This window comes from Acomys minous, assembly GCF_964271855.1.
Source record: "Acomys minous genome assembly, chromosome: 16".
Taxonomy (NCBI): Eukaryota; Metazoa; Chordata; class Mammalia; order Rodentia; family Muridae; genus Acomys; species Acomys minous.
In genome coordinates this window covers 11,780,670-11,804,907 of record NC_140498.1, presented here as the reverse complement: position 1 = coordinate 11,804,907, position 24,238 = coordinate 11,780,670, and the positions used below count along the sequence as shown (strand labels likewise).

General features: G+C 48.5%; 1 long non-coding RNA gene across 1 annotated transcript in view; it reads right to left on the bottom strand.

Annotated features, from left to right (window-relative positions):
* LOC311587242 overlaps positions 1 to 24,238 on the bottom strand; it is a 46,705-nt gene that overhangs the window by 22,226 nt on the left and 241 nt on the right. The window contains exon 2 of the long non-coding RNA XR_014775801.1: positions 21,896 to 22,016. This is a non-coding gene — a long non-coding RNA (uncharacterized lncRNA). The remainder of the gene's footprint in view (positions 1 to 21,895; positions 22,017 to 24,238) is intronic.

The window sequence follows — 24,238 nt, the reverse complement described above, 5'->3', positions numbered from 1 at the left end:
GACATAGGATATATAGCTATGGAGAGACTGTAGTGCACAGATTAAATGGAGAAGGGGCTGAGAGGGAGGAGTAAGGGAGGGGATATGAGGAGAGACAATTTATACTAAGGGCCACTTGAGAGGCCATATGGAAACCATAATATTTATGAAAAAACTCTAAATGGAGTTACCAAATAACAGGGCAGACAAGCCCCCAACTAGACATCTTTTGCCATGAAGTGAAATCTCCAGAACCAGGAATGGATTACATCTAGTTGAGGTATTGGTCAAAGGCGCCCTATGGAAGCACCCCAAACATCTCAGGCTATTACCAAACTAATGATCAGGGGCTATTGCTGAAGACAACACTTACACAACTCATTGAACATGGAGTCGTGGAGCTGGTGTCTAGCTAGAGGTTTCACCCCTACTGACCTGTGTTCATGGTACTGGAAGACACTCTGCACAGTACCCGAGGAGAAAGGTACTCAACAAGCCAGCTACGAGCCTACAATGATCTGCAAACCACTGCAGTCTACAAGGGTGACTTACTTGCAAGATATGCTAGTTTAGTAGTAGCCCGATTGTAGGAGTAACCAACCCTTCTCTGGCTGGATTTATGGCCCAGTGCAAGAGGTGGAACCCATGCAAAGCACTTCGTAGGTGGCCGAGACCCTGAGACTGGATAGGCCAGTGGCCTAGGGGAAAAGAAAAGACTTCTGTCCTGCTGAAGGAGTATAGCAATAAAATGACTCCGAATGACATATTGCTGTACCCATGGACCTGGGCCTCACTCAGTCTGCATCGGAAAAACCTCTTCTTGAAGTTAATAGGAGCCAACACAGAGGCCCACAGCTAGACCATGTGCAGAGAGTGAGATTTTGGAACACTCAGGCCTAAAGAGGATGTCCTCATCAAACCCCTCTCCTCAGAGGTCAGGGAACTAGGCAGAAGAGGAGGGAAAAGCCAGAGGTGGTGGGGGATTCCAAGGAAACTGTCTTCCAGGCACAACATATTAATGCAGATATGAATTCACAGACACTGTGGCAGCCTGCACAGAGCCTGTACAAGTTCAAGACAGCTAGGGTCCCACTGCTGAGATGTGGGCATGGACTCCCACCCTGAACCAAGAAGCTGCCTGCAATTGGCACGGGCTTGCAAGGGAAAAACTACCTTTCTTCAAAAGAGTTTCACTGAGTATATTAAGCACACTTAAGGATAGCCCCTGTGCCTGGCAGTACATGGCCAACACACAACAAACTCAACAGTATTTTTGTGGATATTTTGTGTCTTATTGCTTAACTTGGGTGCTTTTTGTCTTAATTTATATATTATGGCTTCCAGTTTTGTGAGTTATTGTTTGTTTGTTGGTTTGTTTTGTAGTGTGTGTGTGTGTGTGTGTGTGTGTGTGTGTGTGTGTGTGTGAGATGGGGGGGATGAGGGCAAAGAGACACAGAAAGACAGGGAGACAGAGAGATTCTTTAGGTTTTTTTCCCATTGGCTTTTTAAAGGTTTGTTTGTTTACCTGTTGTTTGTTTTCTAATGAGCAAAAGAAATAAAGGTTATGTAGTTGGGTGGGTGGAGAGGTGGGAAGGACTTTCAAGAGGGAAAGGCATGACCAGAATATATGGTGTGAAAAAATTCAATAATTAAAAAAAGAATTCATGATCACATGAAAAAAAAGCCAAACAGACAAGTGAACAAATTAAGAAAATTTATGTAAGACATTGACAAGACAATCTCCAAAGTGAACAAAACAGTTCATAAATTTTAGGCAGGATGTAAAAAAATATATAGGTGAATTTAGCAAGGAGATTAAAAATTGAAAAACAATCAAACACAAATGCTTGAAATGAGGGAGGTGGCCAATCAAATGCAAACTACAGCAGATGTTACAGTGAACAGAGAGGACCATGGGGAAGAGTGAACTTCAGGGATAGAGAACAAGGTTGTTATAAGACACACACACACACACACACACACACACACACAGAGAGAGAGAGAGAGAGAGAGAGAGAGAGAGAGAGAGAGAGAGAGAGAAATTAATGAGCCAAATAATATTTGCAAAAGCCTAGGACACATCCAGGAGGCCAATCCTGAGAGTCTGTGGTGTAGAAGAAAGATCAAAAGTAAAATAGGATGGAACAGGCACACCATTTAGTGAAACGATAGTTTAAAAAAAAAGTCTCAAACTTACAGAAAGCAGTAGGCTCCTACACACATATGGAACTCCAAATAGACATGAGCAGAGAAGCAATTTGCCACGACATATTGCAGTCAGGATGTCAAGAGTATAAAGCAAAAAGTAAGCTTAATTGTAACACAAGAAAAAACAAACAAACAAACAACAATAACAACAAAAAAAACCTGACAGCTTACACACCACACACAAAGGCAGAAATGCCGGAATTGCCAAGGCTGCTCACCAGCAACCGGAAAAGCATGGAACAAAACATTTCAAGCTCTGAAAGTAAACAGCTGTGACCCAGGAATGCTATATGCTGCAAAAAGATCTTTTGAAACTGGTGCAGGAATAAAGGTGTTTTAGGACAGACGCAAATTAAGGCAATTCGTGATGACAAGCCAGCACTGCAGAAAGTCCTCGGTGGGGGTGCCTCACAGAGAGGAAGCTTAAAGAAGGCCTGGCGGAAGATAAACAAGCCAGACTTGGGAAAGAAGCAACTGTGTCTGACATGGCAGCTCGGCAAAACCTCAGAACTATAATGGGAGCAGGAAGAAATGCCTGTAATCCAGCAAAACAGAATGTCAACTAACGCATTTACACTGATAGAAAACCCCTTTCTACGATAACCTTAAATGTAAATGGCCTCTACTCACCACTGAAAAGATGTAGACTAATGGACTAGCTAGAAAGACAAGAGCCAACTAAACACTGTCTCCAAGAAACACGCTTAGCCAGCAATGACACCCAAAAACTTACTGTCAAGGGATGGAGAACAAAGTAGGACGTGGGGGGCACACCCCTGTGAGTTTGAGGCCAGCCTGGTCTACAAAGGGAGTCCAGGGTAGCCAAGGCTACACGGAGAAGCTCTGTCTCTAAAAACCAAAAACCAAAAACCAAAAACCAACTCCTGACAAAACAGAACAACCCCAAACACCAAGCAAATAGAAAATGTCAAACCAAAAGAGATAGAAAAGGAGCACTGCATTAGGAGACCTTTTTTTTTTTCTGTGTTTTTATTTGTTTGTTTTTGCATGGTAACTTTCCAGGCCGGCGAGCTGCCCCCAATAAACCTGCCTTCGTATACTCTAATTTGGCTTAAATGAGCTCATTTCACTGGTGGAGAGAACCCATCAGGTGGAAGTCACTGAACTGGCTGGTGGGGAAAGGATCTGTGGTGGTAAATCCTGGCCAAATGCATTGAATAGAAAGAATCCTAGAAAATTAACCCGAAGCAACACAAACTTGCACATGGCTGTCCCTCTGAGGTTGAAGGCTAGTCCCTATTGCCGAAGGCTCTGGGCTCTGGGGGTGTGAACTCAGATCCTTAAGACTGGTTTTACTCGCTGCGCCATCTCCCCAGCCTTAACAACCACTTGTGCATTCTGTTGGTTCTGTTCCTGTTCATCAATGCCGAACATGGGAACGGGGCTTCCACTGCCTACAGTGCCTGTCCACTGGTCATCCTGCTTCTCCCAGACTTGGGGACTGTCCCAGCCACTTAGCACTACAACTGGCAGGTGGCGGGTGGCGGGTGGTGGCAGAAGGGAGGGCCCAGAAGGAGCCTCAGCGATGAATCCCCATGGCACATGGGCACAGGGCTGTGTCCTTTTAGATAGAGAACTGGACTTAGCGATGGCCTCCCCTGCAGCTCTCTGCAGACGGCTCTGAGTCAGGTTTCCATGTCCAGAAGTGAAGGACCAGGATCCCGGAGACATGCCTAGTGTAAGCACAGAGGGGTGCCTGTTTCGGTTGGGGGTGCCTGGCTCCATGTTTTTAGCAGGACCCTGAGGCTAACAAGGAAGCAATCAAGTGTACTGGAAAGTACGGACACAGTCAAGCCCCCTTATGTCCCGAGGGGGTGCTCTTCCCCTATATGCTCTTTGGCTGGTAATAGCAGCGGCGGCGGCAGCAGCAGCAGCAGCAGCAGGAGAAACAGCTAAAAACCTGTTTAGAATGCACGTGTCAGGCTCAGTCTGAATCAGAAGTTGGACACGCGGGGCTCAGCACTACCCGGTTAAATAAGCTCCGTGGAAGTAAGACACACGTGCTCAGGTATGCAGGCAGACACACGTGCTCAGGCATGCAGGCCGGGAAGCAGAGATTGTCATCAGCCAGCCCCAGATCCAGGGAATCATACTCAGAGAGGTCTGGGCCTGCGGGCCAGGGTTACAGTTGAGTGGGAAGGGACTTGGTTAAGAGTAGGAAGGAAGAAATGGGAAAATGGGGAGGGGGGTTTAATTGAGGGTGGTGGTGGGAAGTTAACTTGGGATATATAACATATATAATATACATTCAGTGTGTGGTGTGTGGTGTGTGTGTGTGTGTGTGTGTGTGTGTGTGTGTGTCTGTGTGTGTGTGTGTGTGTCTGTGTAGTTAAATGAGGTTAAGCCACTTAGACTGATAATGCTCCCCCTAAGATCCACAGAGTATCTAACAACTACCCCAGTACCAAGCATGAGAAGCCCCCCCCCCGCCCCCTTCAAGTTGTTGGTTGGAGGAATCCAAGAGACTTCCCGAAGCAACACAAACTTGCACATGGCTGTCCCTCTGAGGTTGAAGGTAAGTCCCTATTGCCGAAGGCACCATGTATTTAGGACAAAGGACTTGGAGGAGCTGGGCTGGATCTTACCTGAAAGCCTCCTCTCAAAGGACCACCTTCCATAGTCGTGGAAGGTGCTAAGGGAACAGTCCTACCCAGCTGCAGTGCCCATCAACAATAGCAACAACCAACATGGCGGGGTAATAGTGCAGCAGTGGCGCTCATATTTTGGCAGAAACCAACAGAAAACAGCTGGATTCAAGGCTTGCTCAACAGGAGGGAAGTCGTACCTGGTGCTGTAAACCTAGCCAACTACCCTCAGGACAGTGAGGTCATGGGTTATAGGGGAGAACCTACTGCCAGCACTTTATTAAACCAGCATAGTTCCTAACGGCATTCTAAATAGTTACTCACCGGTAAGCGTGGCTACCAGCCCTCACCACAGAAGCTTTTTGTTGTAGCAAGAAGTGACTCAACCATACAGCTGCCTAAACAGGACCTGAGCAAGTACACCACCAACAGGCACGCTGACATGGAAGCACCAGCACCGCCATAGACAAACAACTACAGGCGGGTAAGGGATACTGAGGATGGAAGAAATAGTTTTCCCCAGGGATGAGCCCCTTGTTGGCCGGCCCTGAAATCACGTAAGCGACTGTGCAAGCTGTATTTATATTTACGCATATGTTTGTAGCAATAAGAATTAAAGGAGGCTGGGAATCGAGAAGGATTGGGGAGGGGGTTTGGGAAGAGTTGGAGGAAGGAAAAGAAATGGAGAGAAATGATACAATTGTATTTTAACTAATAAAAACATATTGCTTACAGACTGAAGAAACCCAGTTGTCATGTTCCGTCTCCTCCAGTCTTAGGAATTAAGGGGTGTCTTTACCCCCACAACACTGAGTGCTCCTCACATGCTGCATCGGTTTTTTAAATCGATACGGATTTGAATAGAGGGGAAGTTCTTTAATTACTATTGATTAGCACGGGGAACTATTTGTTCACAAGCGTTAGCAGTTGCTAACGTGACGCTATGATCAGAAAGCAAGCTGCTTGAAGAACCAAGCAGTGAACATTCTGTCTCTGGATGCTGAGCATGCAGTGTGAACCTTAGCTTTCAGGTCTCTAATGCAAAAAAGAAAGAGAAATAATAAAGATATTTGTCAATGTTAAAGAAGAGATTAGGTACAGCTGTGGGTAGCAGAACTGTATCCTCAGAGAATCCTGAGCTAAGGAAAGTGGCTCATGTTTCCTCCATGGCCCGAAACAGCTGCTGGAGCCCCAGCCTTCTCTCTATAGTCTAAGCAGTGGAAAGGAAGAGGAAGATGACACCTGCTCCTCTAAGGACATTTCCTACAGTTGTGTACAACTTGAGTTTGTGATTCATGAGCCACACTTCACCTGGTGGAGAGTGGCTAGGACAGTTGACTTTGTTCTAGGTAAACAAGTAAAATGTGGATTTCTACCACATGGAAGAATCTTGATACCACGACACAGTAAGACGGTCTCCACCACAGGGGTGCACCTGGGACTCAAGCTTCTAGCCAGGAATTCAGTATCTGAAGTCACGCTTTCATTCACGCCCTTTTTCCCTTCCACACAGAGGCTCCACAGAGACCATGCGTTCTTAGAAGGCTTCCATGTAAGAGTCCAGCAAAAGCCAGTGAGGCAGCCATGCTGGCTTTCGCCGCGGTCGGGTTTCATCTGTGCACAGCACGGTGGCCGCTCTTGATTGCGGCGCCTGCTGAAGCTCCGCTGCTGCAGCTTAGGGCAGGCAGCCCCGTCTCACAGCTACTCCTGCCTTCAGGATGTGGGTCGGCCAACGCGTTGTAGAGAAGCCACCAGCGAGATGGAGAAAACTGTAGCGGTGATTCCGCTCGGAACGCAGCCTGGCGTCTAGCCCTGCTTGGCTGCTGTGCAAGCCAGGCTTTCATGGTGAGCATTTCAGTCGCTCCTGCTTGCCGTTCTTGGTTCTGGCTGTTTGTTCAGGGTTCCAGAAGCAGAGGGGCACACCCTGGCTCCCATTCTCCCTCTCATTTGGCCTGGTTTTGCCGAACTGGGTCAGGCTGGATGAGGACAGGAGAGTGGTTGGAATTGGCTGCTTTGCTGTGCCAAGTGGCTTAGTCTCTAAAATACAATTTAACATACATCTTGACATTTGGACTAAGGTAAATGGGCTTTATTCAACAGCAAACAGTCTGTGTGTGTGAGGCTGAGGAGCAAGCAGGGGCAAGCATTGTTCCAGAACAATTGTTCTAATTACAGAGAAACTCTAATTTTACAGCAGGGTAACACAAACTTTTAGAAAGAATTGCCTCTGTCATTTTAAAATGCAGAGATGGTGAGAGTTCATTTTATTCACTGATAGAATGAACCAGATCAATTCCTGAATGTCATGTAGTCTCACATCCACAGGCCCTACCACCCCAGGAGCAAAAAAGGAGGAGGAGGGGGGCTAGAGAGATGGTTCAGGGGATGGGAGCACTTAGTGATCTCCCAGAGTGCCTGAGTTCAGTCCCCAACACCACAGCGCCAGGGGACCTAAAGCCTCTGGCCTCCATGGGCACCTGCGCTTATGTGCACATAGCCACATGACCATAATTTAAAATAATAAAAATAAATTCATAAAGGAGAGAAATAAAAAGGAAATGAGGTGATGTTTGGGGACTTCCTCAGAGGGGCAGCAAAATAACCGTTAAAGAAAAACCAAACCAAACCAAACCCTTTACAGTAGAGAGGCGGGGGATGGTTTAGTTCATAAATTACTCACCCTAGAAGCGTGAGTCCCTGACTTTGATGCTGTGCTGACACCCAGTTCCTTGGAATCCTAGTGCTGGGGAGGCAGAGATGGGTGCATCTCTGGAACTTGGTGGCCAGCCAGCCAAGCTCAGTGAACTCAGGGTATCAGTGAAGACCTACTCTCAAAAAACACGGCGAAAGGCTCCTGAAGAATACCAGAAGTTGCGCTCTGCCTCCACAGACATGTACATACACACACACACCTGCACGAACAAGCATGTGTACACACACACACACACACACACACACAATCTTAAAGTGTGTTCCATATTCCAGCTCCCACGTGGATCATGGATTACCTACCCTCTGATGCTGTTTTCCACGGCCCCTGCTCTGCTCGCCCCTTGACAATCAGGGGCTTCTCAACCTTCAGATGGAAGAAGAAATGCCACTGTATAGAGTGAGGACACGACCACTCCAAGGGATGGTTGAGGAGAAGGTTTTTTTTTTTTTTAATTGTAGATACTAGGGAGAGTACAGCCAGAGGCATCTGGAAGAGTCCAGAGCAGAGAAAGTAGTCGATTGACCATGGCCAGCTGACTGACTGAGTCATGAGGAGAAAGAGAGAGGGAGGGAGGGAGGAGAGAGACAGAGATATAGACAGAGACAGAGAGAGAACCAAGACAGCAAAGAAGTGGCCGAAATAGCATGGTTATATAGGAAGAAGAAGCTGGGGGGCAGGGAAGCCCATAGGCTGGACAAGTTTAGGGGTACTGTTGGTGAGAGGGGCCACAGCTATTGAGTGAGCCTGGAGGCCAGCATGCGCTGTTATACTAATAGGCACCACAGTTAGCCATTAGTCCCCAGGTTTTTTTTTTTTTGTTTTGTTTTTTGTTTTTTGTTTTTGTTTTTGTTTTTGTTTTTGTTTTTTGATATGATAACTGTGTCCTTCAGGAGGAGGGACAGTTCCTTTCCAGAGCTCCTTTAAGATCCAGTTCCCATCAGATCGGATGCTGTGTGCAGCTTGTCCCGTTCATGCTGCTGTTTGCAGGGTGTGTCAGCTCTAGGGGAGACTCGATCCTGTACTGTTTAGTGCTGCACACTCAGGGAAGCAGTGTGGCCACCGAGTGTTCGTGCAGACAACTCTGGGTTCAAAGACGCTAGAGGGTGATCAGAACGGGGACTGGCTAACGCGTTCAGTATTATTTGAGCACAGAGAGCAGTGGCCAGAGTGCCATGATCCAGAAGACTCTAGAGCAGCAGTTGTGTGTAGAGCAATGTTTGGGGTCCCTGATCCTTAAGGACCCGGATCAGGTTGTTGTTGGCTTGGAGCTTGCTGGGTAGACCAGGCTGGCCTTGAACTCACAGCGAGCCACTTGGCTCTGCCTCCCAAGTACTAGGGTTAACGCCTATGATCTCTGGTCTTTAAGTGCCTAAAGCAGCTGTTTAGTGCAGTGGCTGGAGTCCCTGGTCCCAAGGTGCATAGAGGCCCTGATCCCTAAGTGCCTGGGTCCCTGATGTCCTTAAGCGGCCTGTGGATCCCTGCCTGATGTCCAGGCTCTGTAATGTCTTGTAGCAGTTGTGTGCCACCTCCCTTTAAGTAGCTGGGTCACCCTAGCTTTCATCGTAACAGCTTCTAAAGCAGGTGCGATGAACGTTTCTTTTTCTTTCTCTTAAAACAGAATTTTATTTCCTGTGAATGCTTAGCAAGTGTGTATGTAAATGTATTATGTGTAAACCTTCTCTGGACTTCCTTGGACTTGGGTCCCTCCCTGGACTTTCTAAGCCTCCACCCCTCTGCTTGGGGACCTGGCCTTGTGTAGCTGTGGCTTAAGTGCACCGCTGAAGTACTGCACAGATCCTACAGTGACTGGCCAGGCCCAGGAGAGAGCCAGCACGGTGTCCTCCACAAGGACCTTCCAGGAAGGCTGGCAGCATTGGTGGCAGGAGGGACGCGGAAGCGGGGAGCCCCTCAGGATGCTGTCCCTTGGCCGTCCTTTGTGGACACGGGGCTGCCCTCTTCCCTCAGCAGCCTCCCTCTGGAAACAGGTTCCACACACACCTGGCCAGCTAATAGGCTCTCAGTGTCCTCTTGCAGGGAACCTTGGTGATTGTGTTTGAATAAGAACCCCAACCTTCTGCCCAGCTGGGTCCAACGAGCAGGTTATTAAAGTGTATTTGGATTGAGGCCTAGTTTTTATAGCTACATTATAGGAAAGAAAAAAAAAAGAGCCTGTTGTAGCTACTGGCTTGGACTTCTTGCACAGATGTGCCTAACAGCTATCTCCTTCTTTGGCCTTGTTTTGACAGGCCACTTCTCTGCAAAGGGAACTGTGTCAATGTCTCTAGGTAGACAAACAGGAAGGGAAGGGAAGGGTGCCAAAGGCAAAGCAGATGTCTCTGTACCATTACTCAGGCTTAGCTCACTCAGCACAAATGTCCCTGCTTCCAGGGGAGGACATTGCTGACTTAAGACAGCCGTGCACCTAAGATCAGGGGCTCGCTGACATGCTGGCTGTCTTCACCTCAGCCCACGGGCCCACCTGCTCCCCAGGCCAGAGTGTTGCTCTTGCTTCCCAGGCCAGAGAGAGGCCAACTCAGAAGGCAGCAGTAGCTGCAGGACTCCCTTTCCCAGAAGCATCTACAGGCAAGACTACATCCGGCTGCGCTGCCTCCGCCATCAGGAAAATCTGGAGTCATAGCTGTGGCCAGACAATAGCCATTGAGAACTGAGCATTTACACCATGGCAGATCACTGGCATGTGCTGGGCAGAAGCCACCATGAACTATCATGTGACCAGCACTGGGTCATACACACACACACACACACACACATATATATAACCCTCCAAATCTCAGGCTTCCACTGGAGAGCCAAGATCATCACCCACACATGTGTATGTATGTGTACACACATGCACATACACCCTGACCCTGTAGCATTGTTGTGGGAATTGTGGGGAAATGTTCCTGTCCAGTGCAGAGATAGCACCTGGGTTCCAGGTGGCCCACCTCTTTGTACAGGAGCAAGGACACTTATAAAACTCAGTGACTGACACAGACAAGATCCGAACCTTTTGAAGTCACCCTCCATAGTTGCCTGGCCTCTCTTTTTGCCCCCTCCCGCTGCCCCCTGCCCGTGTATCAGTTCCCTCTACTGAGAAAATGTGGCTGAGACCCTCACTCCTGGGACAGTGGACTTAAACAAAAAGCTGTCCACCCGCCCCCCCCCAAGCTGCCATCTAATGCAGTGGGGTCCCCAGCAAGGGAAGAGGTATTTTAGTGATAGCCTTCTTCTCCAGGCAACTAGGAACGCCCTGGCAGAGGCTGGCATGGGCTGGCAAAGAGCAATTTGAGAGTAAGGACAGTTGTGGCTGTTTGCTCTGAGGGGAGCAGAGCTGCAGATGTGACCCACAACTCGCGCCTCCCAGGTGACTGTGAAACAGGACTTCCGTTGCCTCTCACAAAATGTCCCAGAAAGAACCAGCAAAGGCTAAGCTTGTGCGGTGTGGACTTCTACACCTATTCGACCTGCTGTTGCCAGCCGCACATCACACTGGCAGTGGCTGTGCAGAATCCCTTTGCTACCCTGTGGCTCCTGCATGCCAGCGCTGAGACAGTCACAAAGGGTCGGCTTGCCTGCCCCACCGTGATTGGATCCAGCTGCGAAGCCTCGAAGACAAGGTACCACTCTGCCTCCGGCGTGTGTTTTCTAGGGTTCCAGGTGCATTGCCACTCAGAACCCTGGCCTGGACGAGTGGGAGGGGACACCTCAGCCACAGCTCCCAGGTTCTCAGAAGGAGGGTCCTAAGAGGGCCAGGGAGAGAGAGGCCATCTTGCTTTTTTCATTTTGTTAGTCTGTGTCACTTGGCAGCGACATGATACAAACACCTGAGCTACCTGTGAGCTTACATTTCTGGAGGGGGTCAGCCTGTGACCTGCTGGCCCACTGCTGTTAAGCCTGAGGCACTGGGCGCACTGGGCCAAAGCTGCTCAGCTCATGGCTAAACAGCCAAACAGAAGAAGAGACTGCAGTCCCACAGTCTACAGTGATTGGAGACACCCCAGTGATAGCGCCTGCCACCTCCGAAGAGGGCCAGGCTGTGGATGGAAACTACACCTTCTGGGCTATTTTTAGGTCTAGGTCTGTAGGGTAGAGCCTGCTCACATCACTGTGAAACAGATCTCTGGGACTTCGCCTTGCAGATCTGAACTCTGGACTCATAAACATTCTCCATCTCCCTCTGGGCCCTGGCAACCACCGCTCTACTTTCTGACTCTATGACCTTGACAGCAGGACACCTCCACCCCCATCCCATCTCTCCCCTTGGCTGTACTGGAAATGAAACCCATGCCTTGTCCGGGCCAGAAAAGTACTCTACCGCTGAGCTATGTATCTTTCCACATTTTTTTTAAAAGCATTACGACAAGGTCTCATTAACTTGTCTAGTCTCTTGAACTTGCTGTACAGCATAGACAAGCCTGGAGCTTCCCATCTTCTTGGTTAGGCCTTCCTAGTAGCTGAGATTACAGACCCTGGTTGCCAGGAACTGACGCTTGCCCCGCTCCTGCCTGTGCGCATGCGCAGTCCTGTCGCCCAAATTTAGTTATATAATCAGAAGTAGGGTTGTTGATGGGGAACCCCATGTTTCAATAAAATGTTTTGAGAGAGAGAGAGAGAGAGGAAGAGGGAGAGGGAGAGGGAGAGGGAGAGGGAGGGAGGTCAGAGGACAACTTCTCTCTTTGCACCTTTTCACGGGTTTTGGAGATGGAACGACGAAGCAGGTCAACAGGCATTTGCAGTGAGTGCCTTACTCACTCAGCCATCTCACAGCCCATTTTTGTTGTCGTTTTATTTTGTTTTTTAATACAGGGTTTCTCTGTGTAAGCCAGGCTGGCCTTGAACTCACAGAGATCCACCTGCCTCTGCCACCTGAGCGCTGGGATGGGACTAAAGGCGTGCACTACCGCCGCCGCATGGCCCCAGTTTTTAACTTTGTGAAGGACCTCCGAGCCATGTTCCAGCAAGTCTGCTCCACAGGCATCCGGAACAGTGCAGAAAGGTCCTGATTTCGCCATAGCTTCAGTCAAGCATGAGTACCGCTCTCTGGAGAAGGCTGCAGCTTTGTTTTGGGTCTGCTTTGATGTTAATGCACTCCACACAGGCTCAGTTTTTTGTTTTTTGTTTTAACAGCAGCTGTGCTTCCGTTTGATCTGAGTTTCTCTGTAGCTGGTGACACTGAACTGGATTCATATGCCACTCCACTTGCGCACCGTTTCTGGAGCTATCCCAGCCCTTTGCTGTTATTTGTTTTTACTTTGTCATTGCTGAGGATAGAAATCAGGGCCTATCATCTGCTGGGTGAGTGTTCCACCACTGGGCTATGCCCCCTTTTTCAAATCAAATCAGATTTGGTCTCTACTGTTGTAGTTTGTTTGTCTGTTCTCAATATTCAGTTATCTCTTAGACTATTTGCAAGTATCCCGGCCATGCACAGACTGCCAGCAGGCTTGAGCTCTGCAGATGCCCTTGGGTCAAGTGCTCTCTTCCCCACCTCACTTTGGGACTGGCAAGCCAGCTCCCCATGCCAAATAGAACTAGCCCTCTTCATCACTTCAGTGGTGGCTCTGTCTGCCAGATGGCTCCTTGCCATGAAAGCCAAAGAGCAAGCGCTGGCAGTGGGAGCTTCAGGCCAAGTGTCAGCCTCATGGCAGCTCCTTCCCGCCTTTCTTCAGGAGCCAGGACCTCTGCTTCAACAGGGCACGGACTGGAGATGGGATGCGTGCATATAGTTATCCTGTGGGCCCACAGACAATGCTGGGAGGGCTATTGCATTTCCATGCGCTGGATTTGGGGAGCTTGTGTCCCAACATTAGAAGATAGGACCATTTGCCTTGGCCTCATATTATATACCAGGTGCTTCTGGTGGTGAGGGTGGGGGTGGGGGCGCTGGGGGGTTGTGAGAGAAAACTAGTGACCTCTGGGGCCCTGGCTTAGCCCGTTTGCTGGATTTGCCTCTGAGATGGTCCCCCAAAAGCTCACATGCTAGAGACTTGGTCACCAGCCTGTGGCACTATTTGGAGGCATAGTGTGGTGGGAGGAAGTTTGGTCTTTGGACACGTACCCTTGATGGGGATACGGAGACCCTGCCCTTTCCACTTTCCTGGCTCCCTGCCCAGCGTGAACCTACAGCGTCTTCCACCCAGGTTCCCTGCCATGATGCTGTGCCTTAACTCAGAGACAGATATGCCCATGCTCAGAGACGCCAATGCTAGGTGGCCATCGACTAACACCTCTGAAACCACAGACCAAAATAAACTTTCCCTCCTTTGAACTTGACCCTCTGAGGTTTGCCACAGAGATGAGACAGTCCATCACTGTTCTTCACAGCCTTGGCCCAGCTGTGAACAGCCCTTCAAATAGCTCTAGTACCACTGCTAGGGGAGCCATGACAAAGAACCTGACACTGTGTGTTCCTCAGGATGGTATCAGAGGCTGGAGAGATGGCTCAGTGGTAAAGAGTGTACCAATCTGGCATGGGTGAGGGAGAGATGCCCTTGTCCTTCACCACCTAAGGCATGCAGGAGAGCTAGGCCCAGGGTCATGAGAGCAGGAGAGCTGGCCCTGCTCCTCACCAGCTGCAGGACTCGGGACATCGGGCCCTGCATCTTGCCTGGGCAGCACAGTAGAACTGGTGGCAGGGGTAATCTGGACCCTAGGGTGTGAGTGTGAGAGAGCTGGCCCTGCCGCTTGTCTGCCATGTGGTGGTGTGGGTGAGAGAGGAGGGCCTCCCTCCCTCCCTCCTCACCATCTATAGCAGGCTGGAGAGCTGGCCCTTGGGGTCATGAGAACCAGAGTTGTCCCTGCCGCTCACAGATAGCAGCATTCTGGAGAGTGGGCCCTGCAACTCACCTGGGCAGCACAATAGAGCTGAGTCTACTGGTGTAGGCATAGATGAGCCAGCACAAGAGTGGGAGATCTGGCTCTGCTCCTTTCTGGGTACAGAACTGGATGAACTAGCTGGGCAGTGCTGGAGAGCTTGCCCTGGTGGCATGGGTGCAGGAGAGCCAACAGGCTGTCCAACTTACTTACCAACCAGGCCCAGATCCAGGGCTTTGAGTTGGCCCATCTCAACATCTACCTCATCGATGAACTGCTGGGCCTCGTGAAGGGGCCAGTTGTACAGATACAAAGAAAGCTGCAGGATTTCCATGGCACAGGGCAACAATAGGATACCCAAGAAAAGTTCCCGTGGGGATCCAGAATATTAATAGTGTAGCAGAAGCCAGAGGCCTCAAACCAGACCAATTTCCAGTGACAACAAACATTTGCAAGTAAAGAACTGTGGACAAAAGAAAGAGCATACAGCGGTGTACACTGTGACATACTACAGCTTCCACAGCCAGGTGACAAAAGAGCATCCAGCGGTGTACACTGTGACATACTACAGCTTCCACAGTGAGGTGACAAAAGAGCATCCAGCGGTGTACACTGTGACATACTACAGCTTCCACAGCGAGGTGACAAAAGAGCATCCAGCGGTGTACACTGTGACATACTACAGCTTCCACAGCCAGGTGACAAAAGAGCATACAGCGGTGTACACTGTGACATACTACAGCTTCCACAGCCAGGTGACAAAAGAGCATCCAGCGTGTACACTGTGACATACTACAGCTTCCACAGCCAGGTGACAAAAGAGCATCCAGCGTGTACACTGTGACATACTACAGCTTCCACAGCGAGGTGACAAAAGAGCATCCAGCGGTGTACACTGTGACATACTACAGCTTCCACAGCCAGGTGACAAAAGAGCATCCAGCGGTGTACACTGTGACATACTACAGCTTCCACAGCGAGGTGACAAAAGAGCATCCAGCATGTACACTGTGACATACTACAGCTTCCACAGCGAGGTGACAAAAGAACATACAGCAGTGTACACTGTGGCATACTACAGCTTCCACTGCCAGGTGACAAAAGAGCATACAGCGGTGTACACTGTGACATACTACAGCTTCCACAGCGAGGTGACAAAAGAGCATCCAGCGTGTACACTGTGGCATACTACAGCTTCCATAACGAGGTCGATTTTTATTTCTTTGGGGGAGGGGAGGTTACAAGGGTGGAGGACCAGGAAGACGAATGGGATTGGGTGCATGATGTGAAAGACACAAAGAATCAATAAGTTTAAAAAAATGAAGAGAGTGCTGCTCTTACAGAAGACCTGAGTTAAATTCCCAGTACCCACATCTGGTGGCTCACAACAGCCTAGAGCTCCAACTCCAGTGGATCCATGGACCCCTGCTTGCATGTGTTGTATGCATACACTGACACACAAATACAGACTCACCGGACGGCAGCATAGTGGGCAAAGGCATCCATCCTGATACTAGCAAACTGGGGTATGCCTTCATACGCATACCCATCCCAGGCATGGCCCGCTTACCACTACATGCCATGCCTGTGTCCACAGCTCTGTTGTTCTGTGGAGTGTGGGTGGGATTGGTGACTTAGGATGTGTTTATGGAGACCAAGAACAGAAGGGAGAGGCTTTTCTTGTTGATGTTGCTTTTGGGGCTTTTGCTTGTTTGGTGTGTGTGTGTGTGTGTGTGTGTGTGTGTGTGTGTGTGTGTGTGTGTGTTCTGCTTTGTACAACTGTGCACCATGTGCATGCCTGGCCAGAAGAAGGTATCAGATCTGCTGCGACTGGAATTACAGATAGCTATAAGCCACCATGTGGGTGCTGGGAATCAAACCCAGGTCCTCTGGAAGAGCAGCCAGTGGTCTTAAGCACTAAACCTTCGTCATTCCAGCCCCAGGAATAAGTTTTTGTTGAGCCAATTAGCATGTGCCTTTGTCCCAGTGTGTGAGCTCCACGGGGACAAGGGCTGCACTGCTGTTGTTACATCACAGCATCAGGGACTTTCAGTGTTAAGACCTAGGGGTGTGGCTTGGGGGTAGTGAACTTGCTCTTCTTATATAAAACTTACTTCTAACCAGTAGTAGCGCGTTGCCCCGAACCCTCCCCCAACCCATCCCGTGTGTGTCTGTCTGTCTGTCTGCCTGCCTGTGTCTCTGTGTCTGTCTTTCTCTGCCTCTCCTCCTCTCCCCCTTCTGTCTATGTTTCTGTCTGCCTGCCTGTCATCTGTGTGTTTGTTTCTGTGTATGTATGTCTCTCTGTCCCACTCCATTGGTCTTTATTTTCCCGTTTTAAGACTTAGAGCTTCAATAATTCTGAAACTATTTAGTACTTTTAAAGGCTTGATTTTTTTTTTTTACTTGAAAGACTTTTTTCTAGCCAGGTGTGGTGGTACATGCCTTTAATCCCAGCACTAGGGAGGCAGAGGCAGGTGGATCGCTGTGAGTTCGAGGCCAGCTTGGTCTATAAAGCAAGTCCAGGACAGCCAAGGCTACACAGAGAGACCCTGTCTCAAAAAACAAACAAACAAACAAAAAACAAAAAAACAAAACAAAGAAACAAATAAAAAACCCAAAAAAACAAAAAACAAAAAAAAAATTTTTTTTTCTTCTAAAACCTTGGTTTTAATTCTAGGAAGAGAACACAAGCTATGTCCCTGAGCGTCATTGCTGACCTTCCTTCCCTTCCTTATGTTTGCCTCTCTGGGCTTTTGGGAGCAGTGCTCAGATGTCTATCTGGAACAGTGTGTGAGAGTGTGAGGAGGTGCCCTTGACAGGCCTTCTTGGGCTCCCAGGCCCTCCCTCCCTGCAGTAAGGGCTTGCATTGTCTGCCCATTACCAGGGTTTCACCAAGGTTCCTGTTTCCAGAAAAGCAAACAAAGCTACAACTGTGACCAGGGAGGAGCCCAGTGGGCTGGCCTGTGTTACTTGTTCAGACTGTGATAAAGCCAGGCTAGCGTGGTTGGCGAGATGGGTCTGTCACCTTGCCCTAGCTAAACAGGAAGAGCCCAGGAGGCAGTAGGCAAGGCTGTCAAGGGTGGTCCTTTCCCTGCCGTGCCTTTTATATTTAATAAAAATAAGATATAAGATACCAGACAACAGATATCAGATAGTAGATGAGTTTATTACGTGAGCTTGGGGGGAGGAGAGAAGGGAAGGGGGAGGGGTACCGCAGAGAGAGAGGCAGAGGAAGAGAGAAAGGGGGAAGGGGACAAGAGAGGGAGGGGTGAGGTAGGTCTGTCCTTTTATATACTGGGCAGGGCCACGCCCCCATGGCAGGTAGGCAATGACATCACAGGTAGGCAGACTGAAGCAGAATCCTAACAATGCCCTTCCACCAATCAGCATGCAGAACTCAAATTCAGATCTGGGCCTGATAGTCTTGCACGGGTTAATTTTCAGAGCTGAATTGTTTTTCCTTTTGGCAAAAAGAGATCACCAATAACAAATAACTTTTAATTTTTGTTTCGTAGACTGAAATGGGGTTGCGAAACAGGGTGCAGAATGGAAATCCCAACCAGTATGGCGGAAGGGGTGCTGTAACCTCATGGTCTCAATATGACGGCGTATCCTCTAACCATCGCTTACACATTCCATCAAGAAAAGGAAAACAGGAAGGATGCAGCAGCCCTAGTCATGTTGGAGGAGGGAGGAGAAAGGAAAGGGGGAGGGATGAAAGGAGGAGGAAGGGGAGAAGGGAAAGCCAAGGCTCACATAATAAAGGCATGGTCCTAGACCTGGTGTGCAAATGGCAGCCTAGTGAGAGAATGTTGAGTCATCAGTGCCCTTCCCAGCAGCCATGAAGTGAGCAGGTTCGTCCATTCCACGGCCCTGCTCGGATGCTCAGCACCACCGCAGGCCTAGAGCAACTGGGAGCCAAAATGAATTCTGCTCCCAAGCTGGTTCTCAGCTGCTGGTCACACTCACCGCAGGTGGTCAGCACAGCCACCAGCTGTGTCCGGCAGGTGTGTGTGTGTGTGCACCTTGTAATCTCTCCTCCTGACTTGTGCTTAGGGAGCCTGGCCCAGCCCAGTGCTCTCCACCACCAGAGACCAAGTGACAGGCTTTCCCATGTGGCTTCCTGCCTCCTCTCTTTCCTTACCCCACCCCCACCTGAGCTACTCTTAGTCTTTCCGGGCAGCTGGGGCACGTGCTGAACGCTTAGGGACAGTAACAGTTTGTGGCTTACAACTCTGAGGGCTGATAGTCCAAGGTCAAGATAGGCTGGCAGATTGGCTGTCTAGCACAGCGCCTGAGTACAGACACTCTCTCACATTCTGAAAGGGGTGGGGGGAAAGAGCTCCCTGGGGCCTCCTGGATGAGGACACTTAGCTTCTTTTCTTGTTGCTGTGATAAGAGATTCTGACAAAGCAACTTAAAGGAAAAGGAGTCTTATTCCAGAAGTCCGAGCGCCCATCCTTCATGGTGAGAAAGTTGAGGTGGCCGAGCTTGAGGTCACCATTCATACGCACAGTCAGGAAACAAACGTGAGTGCATGCCCCGGCACTCATCTCTTTTCACACATTCAGTCCAGGATCCCACTGGGGATGGCCACCCACAATGGGAAGGGCCCCTCACCTCAGTCAACACAATCAAGATAATCCCCACAGATATGCTGAGGGGAGCATTTCCTGGGTGGTTCCAGATTCCAGTCAAGCTGACAGCACCAATGATCACTTGGAATACTCCTGGTTTGAGGACTCTACCGTTTTGACCAATTACCTCCCAACACTACGGTTAGGAGGTCAGGATTCCACCTCGGCGGTGCAGGCATCAGACAACAACCACTAGCCACTGTCCCCGACATACAGTCTCCATCAACCTGCAGGAGGGTGACCCACAGGGGCACAAGCTGAGGCTAGCTTTTAGAGCGACCGGCTACTGCGAAACTTGACAGTCACCATAGGCCTTGCCTTGTGCTTGGCTGTGGTGAATGTCCCAGGCAGGAAGCTACTCCAGCCCCTGAACTGAGGATGCCTCTTCACATACTTTCTTCTCCCTTTGCGATTGCAACTGCCCTTGCCAGGTGGTTACATAAGAGTCCCCCTCACCAACTGTCACCAAGGCCACTTAGAAAACTCAAGATGTCCACGCGCCAGTGTTAGCTGGCTGCAGGCTGGCTGAAGCTCCCTTTACTTCTTTCTAGTAGTCCTGAATTTTTTCAAACACCGAAAACCAACAACATGCATTTCCTGAAAAAGTAAGACGAGTTAGGAGGTCAGGGAGCACGGAGGGCAACAAGTGCCGAGGAGGAGTGGAGGGGCTATGGCAGCTGCTGGGAGGAATCAGTTTCCCTTGCAGGTGTGACCCCCAGCAGTCCCGCCTGCTCCAGAGCAGGCACCATACCCGAGAGTGTTTGGGCATCACACATTCGACTTAATGGGTTTAAAGAGAGAAAGAGAAGCGTTAAGTTCGGTTGGTAGGAAGGAGGGGGTGGAACTGGGAGGTGTTGGGAGAGGCACGCGAACATGCTCAAAATACATTGTATGAAGTTCTTGAAGAATTAATAAGAAGATTCTGAAAATGAAAATGAGGCCGGGAGGAAGGATCCAGTTTGGAAACATCACCAGTGCCGACACCATCTGTGCTGCATTTCATCCAAGGACAGGATCACACAGGTGTCCTCTTTCTGTGTCTGCCCTCTCTCTCTCTCTCTGTGGACTGCGTGACCTCAAGTGACTCATTTGGTCTTTGGGAGCTTTTGTTTCTTTATCTGCAGGGTGACACGGAGGCCCCAGGGCACACCTAACCCCACGGAATCCTCAGAGACACCTCGCCTTGCCATTTGCTCCCTCCACAAGCAAGGATTGGCCAGGCTTGAAACTGAGTGCCAAGGGACCAGCACAAGGCGTGTCTTTATCCGGCCCAGGGGCACCCACCTTGGCAACTACAGGGTGCTCCCAGTGCCCCCATCCTTCACCATTCCTCCTGCCCCATCCATTTTCACTTTGTTTTTAATGTAATTCACTTTTGGAGGTGCTGGGGGCGGGGCTAAGCCATGGACCCCTCCATATGAAGTGTGTGCACTATCATTTCTTTACTATCATTTCAAAACTGGAGTTAATAGCCAAGGGGAAATATTTACAGTGAGTCCAATGGGGAAAATTCTTTCTAGAAGAGGGGTGACAAATGAGAAGAGACAAAAAAAAAAAAAAGACAAACTAGAGTATTTTTTTAAAGGGTTAACAGAAGGGAGAAGGGATGGAGGCTGACGCTTTAGAGCGGCTGGCATACAGAATAAAAGCTCAGCTAACCGATAATTTGAATGAAAATGACTTGGTGAAAAGCTCAGGAGTGTGGCCTCGGAACAGTAAGGAACCACTTTAGACACAGTTGGTTCCTGGAAGGATTTGCCCCGCTTGTATTCTATCAAAAGCTGTTTGGTGATTTACAGGGAAACTGGTAGGAAATTAGTAAAAAAGAGAACAAGGGATTAAAAGAAAAATTTCTGAGCCTTCAAGAAACAGAGTCTGATTTCTGTGTTGCAAGGCAACATGAGGGCTTCCGGGAACAGTCCAGGTGTGGGGTCTCTTTGGTAAGGAGAGGTGATTGTAAGGAAGAGAAAGGAAGAAAATCAAATGGCCTTCGGAGGACCTCATTAATGATTTTTTCCATTAATGATTTTAATATTCTTTTTTCTTGAAATGATAATAGTTTTATACTGTCTTAAGCAAAATATGCTATTAACGTCACTTGTTTTTATTTTCATTAGACCACTAAAAGCCTGAAAGGATCCATGCCTTACTGCTGTTTCTACTGGAGAGTGCTGATGGAGACCACTTTCTCTTTTTAAAATGAAATCTTAGTTGAATAACTAAGATGATGTCTTAGGAGCATTAATTTTGGGTATATTTTATATTTTATTTAAAATTTTATTTTATTTTGCCTGTTAGGTGTATGGGTGTTTTGCCCGCGGTATGTCTGTACATCCTAGTGACCGTGGGTGGCAGAAGAGGGCATCGGATCTCCCAGAAGTGGAGTTACACACAGTAGTGAGCTGCCCACGTGGGTGCTGGGACTCAAATCAGTGTCATCTGGAAGAAGCGCGCTCTTAAGCAATGAGCCCCCAAGGATATTTTAATCTGCTGTCAGTCTAGGTTTTGTTAACAGGAAAAGGAAGAAAGCCCCACATGCAAGTGAGAATATATTTTACATTACTCACACAGATAATTATCCCAAGTCTTTGTAGTACATTTTGTATCCTAGCAGAAGACCACAGGCAGCATCACTGAGAGTGAACGGAGACTTCGTACACAGTCGCAGAGGCCGAGAAGGGGCCGTGTTTGGCAAGGGGTTTATGGTTCTGTCATAATATGTCAATAGGTGTGGTAACTATAGAGCGAGAGAGGCCAGAGCTTGCTTTTACAGCAAACCTCCTCCCTTCACAGGGATTCACTCCCAAAGACGCACGAATCCACCCATGTTTGTTACTCAACCTAATGGCTATAAAGGTGCTGCCCCTTAACCCTGGGATTGTTTCTCATACATGAACTTTGGCTACACATTCCCACTATGGCAAAACGTTAAAAACCTGCTCGGATGTCCTCTGACGCCTCAGTAAAGCAACGGTCCAAAGGCATGCCACTCCCAAGAGGTAGGTCCCGGCTTGAAGGCAGGCAGGTTGGCTCAGGACTGGCCTTTCAGTCACAGACCTGATGGACCAAGAGAACCCATGTAAACCTGCCCAAAGACGGTACAGCTGCGGCTTAATTGGACGAAGCCTCCGACACAGTTTCCCTCTGTCTCAGTGGAACCATCCTTTTCTGACTCTGATCAGCACGGCTGTACAGACACACACAATTCGCAGCGATTTCAGCTTTAATGAAGCCAGGATTGGGAACATTTTTTTTTTCTGACATCTGTTTGCCATGTTGTGAAGTCAGCTGTATTCTTTACCACTAATTATATTAACTATTTTTAGGGCAAACTGTCAATGCACCATACTTATTCATGCTTCCTACATTTCCAATTTGTTTTCTTTGGCCACGGTTATTTATATCCGAAGTGCTTTTTAAAGAGATGCCCTCATTCTGCCAATGATAAATTTGGGGCTTGTAATTAAGTTGGGGGGGGGAAGGATGAAATTTGGTTGTCACGAGGATATTACTGATGGCTACTAGATGCCTTTTGAATTCTGAATTAAAACTCACATTAACATTTTGAATAAAAAAAAAGTTACAGATCGGGGAGGAAACTCAGAGCCCCTAGCTGTAGACCTTAGACGTAGACTTGGTGTCAAGAAAGTTCTATGACCTTGTGACCCTGGGGCTGCTGCTATCGCCCTTGTAAACTTCAGTGTCCTTCTCTATAAATTGAAGAACTGAGATGGATCTTCCAGAGTTTCCTCAGTGGATTATTATTTATTTGTTTATTTTTGTTTGGTTTCCTTTGGTTTTGGCTTTTTGAGACAGGGTTTCTCTGTGTAGCCCTGGCTGCCCTGGACTTGCTTTGCAGACCAGGATGGACTCGAACTCACAGTGATCCTCCTGCCTCTGCCTCCCAGAGTGCTGGGATTAAAGGCATGAGCCACCATGGCCGGCTGTTTCTCAGTGGATTAAATGAGCATTTAACATGTTTCTGGTCACTTTCATTCCACAGTTGTAGTGATAAGTGATTTACCAGCACTGCTACTTTACCATAAATTTCCCAGATGTTTCCAAAGTCATCAACACTCTTCTGGCACACCTGGTTTGATTTCAACAGGCCACTCTCCCCTCCATTCTCCCCCAAGATTCATGAACTCTCTCCTTAGATGGAGAGGTCCTGGCTTAGAAGAAAACCCTACGGTTTCCTGCAGTGAGAGACATCTTTTCTACCAAAGACACTTTGTCCCACAAAGGGCCTATATTTCCTGAATGTCCCTTTTCCTTTTGGGTGATTAGCCCATCCTGTCAAATTGTGAAATTGTGTTCCCACCAATGGGATGAAATGCAGCCAGAAATGAAAGAAAATGGGCATTTTGTTGAGTGTTTTGCTATCTTGGTTTGGGTTCTGGTGCACCCTTCTTCTTTCTTCCTTCCTTTCTCTTCTTTTTCTTTCTTTCTTTTTTCTTTTTCTCTTTGAGACAGGGTTTCTCTGTGTAGCCTTGGCTGTCCTAGACCAGGCTGGCCTCAAACTCACAGAGATCTGCCTGCCTCTGCTTCCCCCAGTGCTGGGATTACAGGTGTGCACCACTACCACACTGGCTTTGTGGCACCCTTTTTCAAAAACCACCTTGCTAAATATCACTTTGTTCTGTGTTCCTTTGTCCAACTCTGCATTTTTTTCTTTTCCTAACACTGCACTCAACTTTTTCTGTTTAGGGCGCTATCTGCAGCTCTGAAGAAAACAATGCTGAAACCTGTAACTAAAAACCAAACACACCCCCAACTCCGTTTCTGGAAAATCTGGCTACACATGCCCTTCCTAATATAGCTGGAATCAGCAATGTCCCTGCTTCACTTGGGATTGGCCATTGTGAACTTCCACATTCCGGTTCCTTTTTTTTTTTTTTTTTTTTTTTTTTGCTTCTGGGATGCGAGCTCCTTGCCTCTCTTTGCTGACACGGGAATTAACCAAGGACAGATGCGCTCTCCTAGCTAACAGCGTTCCTAATTCCTATTTTTTGTTAGCCAAGATTAGGATTTCTGCTACTCTTGTCCCGGAATTTATAACACAGCTTCCATGTCATATTTGCAGTGAGAAGGATAAATACAAGCCTATCAAAGTCCACCTATTTGATCCAAGATCTTAGTCTTACATACATAGGTAGTCTGGCACCTGCTAGACGCACACTAAATGCGTGAAGAACGGTTAGTGTCTCCCTCGGCAGCCATGTAGAACCTGGAGAGACAATGTGTTTGTATGGTGTGTTTTGCTGTCGCCACTCAGGGGC